This window comes from Arachis duranensis, chromosome 2 (genome assembly GCF_000817695.3).
Source record: "Arachis duranensis cultivar V14167 chromosome 2, aradu.V14167.gnm2.J7QH, whole genome shotgun sequence".
Lineage (NCBI taxonomy): Eukaryota > Viridiplantae > Streptophyta > Magnoliopsida > Fabales > Fabaceae > Arachis > Arachis duranensis.
In genome coordinates, this window is record NC_029773.3 from 1925283 (window position 1) to 1930657 (window position 5375).

Genomic DNA, 5375 nt, shown 5'->3' on the forward strand with positions numbered 1-5375 from the left:
AATTAGGAATGCGTGCCACGCACACAGTAGAAGAGAAATTCACGTCATGCGTACACATCTCTCATGCGTATGCACGAACCTGTTTTCAGCAAAAAAGCGTGCCACGTTATGCAGTGTGTGCCATGCCCAATGAGAAACTTCAGCAAAGGACATGCATGCCGTGGGAAGGTGTGCCACGCCTTGATCAACAGTAAAGGTGGTGTGTAACACCACTGCTCAGCCTTACACGCCAAAGCCCGATTTCCTCAACAAAATGCCATGCTAGAGAAGTTCATTACACACCAGTAAAAATATAATTTGATTCCATTACGAAGATTGAAGAATATTTGTATTTGATTAAATTTGAATTTTACTTTATTCTATTTTTTATTCTGTTTCTAGTTGAATTAGAAAATTCTCTTAATTACTTCTAATTAAGATAAGATTTAGTTTTGAATTTAAATTTGAATCGTTAGGAAATCTAAAGTTTAAATAAGTGAGACAACTCACAAAAAGAAACAAGCTGTGAGGGAAGGATCTTCGGATGCCTCATATATCTCTCTTATTCTTTCTTTCTTTTGTTTTGTTTTTCAATTTTCCATGAGTCATTAAACTTTTGTCAAAAGATTAAGAGCTCTGTTCATATTTTGATGGTTTATTAATCTAAATTTTTTTATTTTAAAACTTTGCATTAATCTATTTATGATTGAATATTTCATTCTTCATCAATAAAGAATTAGTAGCATCGACAGATGTGTTAATCCTGTTCTAGGTCTATAACTTATTTGACAGAATAGTTTTTCAAATTGTACTTGAAAACTCTTTTACATAGCTTTTTAAATCAACTAGACGTAAGAGATTTTGTAAGCGTGCAACAATACATAATTTTTTATTACCCTAATTTTGAATATGTGACATATAATCCGGATTACGGCAATTCTTGAAAATTATGTTTTCTCTTTGAAAAATTGAATCGAATTTTCGAATTTAACCTCTTTAATTAATCAATGGATCAAAACATTGGTGGTTGGTTATTAAAGAGAGACCGAAGAGCCAAGACATCAAAAATCAATTACTTTAGATTCATCGTAAACAGAGATTTGTAATCTGTAAAACTAAGTTAACAAAGTTAATTTTTCTAAGGACATAAACATCTCCAAAGTTCTAAACATCCACTACTATTGATATTCTCCAATTCAACAACACTGCCCGAAACATTCAACTTCAAGTTTCAAGCCTTTTAAGTTTTCAATAAGTCACAACAATTCTCAGTTCAGGTTCTATTGATTTAATTAGTAATTTAATTCGATATTGCATGCTTAGTTTTTAATCCTTGTGGGAACGATATTCACTCACTGTGGTATTACTTGAATGATCCGATACACTTATCGGTATCCATAAACTCTAGTTTTCGCTCATTACCGTGTCGTGTCATGTCTCATATTTAAGGATGTTTGCGGTGCAGTTTTGTTCGGTTTTTTAGAGAAAAGTCATCTGATCCAATAATTTAATTAAACTGTGGTTCGGTTTGGTTTGATTTGTTCGGTTTTTTCAATCAATTCAAAGAAAAGCCTGCCATCTATTTCACAAAATTATAACATCAAAATCATATAACACAAATATGTAATAACTAACAAAAGTATTGATTCAATGAAATTCAACGACAAAAGAAATTAAAATAAATAAAACTCAGAATTACAATTTCACAAACATGTCAAGAAATTCCTAAGATGTAGTAAAACAAATGAACTAACTCTATTAAATGACACAAAATAACACAAGACTACCAGAAGTGTCATTGCATTATGTAAGAAAATAACACATCTAAAGGTATATTACAAACAATAAAATTCTAGTTCATAAAGAAAATAACACATCTAAAGGTATATTACAGAAGTGTCATTGCATTATGTAAAAAAATGCAAGCAATACATAAATACATTGTGCCCACCTAGTTCTCTTGAAACTAAAAGCCGCAACCCAGACATGTGTAGAAAGACCGATTACCTTAGACAATTGCACCTTTTCTTCATCAATTATATTGATTCCAACTTCTCATTTTATATCCTGCCAAAGACCAATACTAGATAATGAACAACAAATACTAGGAATCAACAACAATAAACAAATAATTAAAAAACAGAAGTAGAAACACAACAAAATAAAATTATTAGCATTCAGCAACAATGAACAATGAACAACAATCAGCAACAATGAACAAATAATAAACAACAATCAACAGCAATGAACAAATAGATTGAGCAGAAATTAAATACAAATAAATCACAAAATCAACTCAAAACAAGCAAAAATAAATTAAACCCAACAGCTCAGAATCACAGAATCAGAATTATTAATAAATTAAATCACAAAATCAACTCAAAACAAACAACTAAAGTTAACAAAATCAGTAAACAAGGACAGTAACTCATCAGTATTATTAACAAAATTTCAAAACAAGCAAAATAAGTGCAGAAAATCAAAAATCAATTCAGAATCACATAATCACAGAATCAGAATCACAGAATCAGAGAATCACAGAATTTAAACTAAGCAAAACAAGCAAATTTAATACCAATAACTCAGAAGTACAGAATCAGAGTTATTAAGAAGAAAATAACAAAATCCTAAACAAATCCAACAACTCAGAATCACAGAAATTATAATTAACAAAATCAAACCCTAACTATTTCATAACTATAAACCCAATATGTCTAATTAGTTTTAGATACATAGAAGGAGAGAAAATCAAACCTGAAGTCAAGTGGATGAGAAGGAGGAAGAGCACTGGAAGAGGATCAACCGGTGGCTGCTGTGTTGTGGGTGGGAGATTGACAAGTGCTATGTTGTGGGCGCCTGGGTGGCCAGAAACACTGCTACGCCTGGGGTCAGTGGGTGCTCTGCCGGGTCAGTGGGTGCTCTGCTAGACTGTTATGCCTGGGTGCGAGGGTGGTGCTGAGGCTGGGTCTTCGTGGTGCTCTGTCCGCGAAGAGGTTACTTGAGGGGAGAGCGCAATTGTGAGAGGAGATCGCCAGGTTTCACTTCCGATTGGGATAAGGGGGAACGGTCACGTTGAATGGGGAATTGGGGGTGGGGGTTGGGTGTGGTTGTTTTAGGATTTTTAACCTCACCGGTTCGGTTCGATTCGGTTGAGGTTTTTACAGTCAGAACCGAAAATCGAACCAAATCGCAAAAAATCTGCAAAACATGTTTTTTTTGTTTTTCGATTTTTGGTTTGTTTAGTTTTTTATTTCTTCAGTTCGGTTGGTCAGTTTAGTTCGGTCTGGATCAGTTTTAAACACCCCTACTCATATCCGTGTCAGTGTCTGTGCAGAATAGAATATATTAGTAGCATATGTGATAAAAATTAATTTTATATTTTATATACGAAATATTTATTTCGAACTCACAACTCAAATATATCCAAATAAAGAATACTTTACACAATTTTTTTTTATATATTTTTTCTATTCCTATTCTAACTTGAACGACTATATTAATATATTCGCATGCTACTTCCTGCTTCGTTTTCGGCCATCAATAAGTTGTGTAAGCAGCCGACAACAATACTCAGATTCACATTCAAATAGTCTTGTGGTACAAGACCCGCGCGGACAACACACTAGTTTGAATAATAGTCGTAAATAATGAAATCAGGAAGTGGAAACATTAAATGCAGCTGTTCTTTTGGACCAAGAGAAGAGATAAACAAAAACGTGTAATCAATAGTTGAGATAGGTTGGAACTTGGAAAAGACATAATAGAGAAGGAAAGAAAAACAAAGGTAGAAATTAGAAAGGAAAACTATGAGGAGCCAATGGAATATTCATATCATGTGTACAATGGAAGTTTATGGAGTATTAGAGATATAACCATTAGTGTTATCTTTTTTCTATCAGTTGAAATTTTTAGGATGAGTGGTATCATGACATGATATTAGAGTACTAGATCTAAAAGGTCAAGAATTCGATTCTTAGATTGTATAGGATTAAAATTAAAATTAAAAAAATTAAAATTAAATAAATTAAAATTAAATAGATAGATTGATTCCTAGAAAAAATGTCGTTAATGAAATATATGCCAGCAGTAGGTTAAATTAATGGCAATTTATTACTTTAACACATTTCTTCCAAAAGTTAGGCACGATTAATTGGGTTGCAATGTCATTCATTGATATACTTTCATTTTTTTTTTTTAACTTGCATCGGGGCATTGATATAGTTTTCATAAGCAACTAAGCAGGTGTAACTTTTAAATAAGATAAACCACCAAAAAATCCTCTAACTTTTAAATCGCTGACAGAAGGATTGATGCCTAACTTTTGTTAACAATTGATACATAAAGAAAAGCATGCAGGGAAGAAAAACCCACATGCATGGGTGAGATGAAATATAAATTGCTTTACTGAGTTATATATTAAGTAAAAACTTATTTTATTAAACTTAACAAACAACAATAATTTACTTATTAAATTTGATCTAATATAAAAACTATAAACAAATAAATGAATTAACCCACCAAAAAAAAATTTATACCTATATATATTGAAAATAGTTTGATTTGAATTTTGTTCTCCCTCACATTTTTTTCTGTTTGACTCTCATTTTTGCCTCACAGTTTTGTAGAAATAATTTCAAAATGATTATTATGAGAGGTCAAACTTGATTCTTTCAAGTTAAACTTCTTACGTATTCTTTTGAATACTAAATTATAATTATTCTTTTTATGATTATTATGTTATATTAAAATTTTAAAAACAGACCAACAAGCACTTTAGTAGTGATAAATTGATAATGAACTTCGTAACACTAGCAAACTAGTAAGTTATCAAAATGAAACCTTAAAACGTAGTTCTCAAAATATAATGAAATTATTAGTTTTTTTTTTTCCAAAGGTGGTTGAGATAGAAAAAAAAAGTATATTCTTTTATTTAAACTTATGTAATATTTATTGAATGGTTTAACTTGTAGCAACTGATTTAGTTGAAAAAGTTTTGTATGCCATGAATACAGTAATAATTAGACTTTGCAATTAAATAAATAATGCTTGTTTAGATGTTATTAAGCGAGAAGAAAAAGAAATCTATTTTTAAAAGATTTTTCTAAATTTTAATGTGTTTGACAATTTTTTTTAAGTTAGAGTAAAAATACTAGAAAATAATAAAAAGTATCTTTTTATAAAAGATAAAATTATCATATTTTTAAAATATTTTTTATTTTAAAAAAAAAGTTTTAATATAATAATAAATAAATAAATAAATATTTTTACATTATTGTAATTAAATTAATTAATAGATAAAAGGTATATTTTTATATGAGATAGACATAACATCAAATAACTTTTGCTTATTCAAAAGATTTTTTAAAAAATACTAAAATAAAAGATTATTTTAGAAA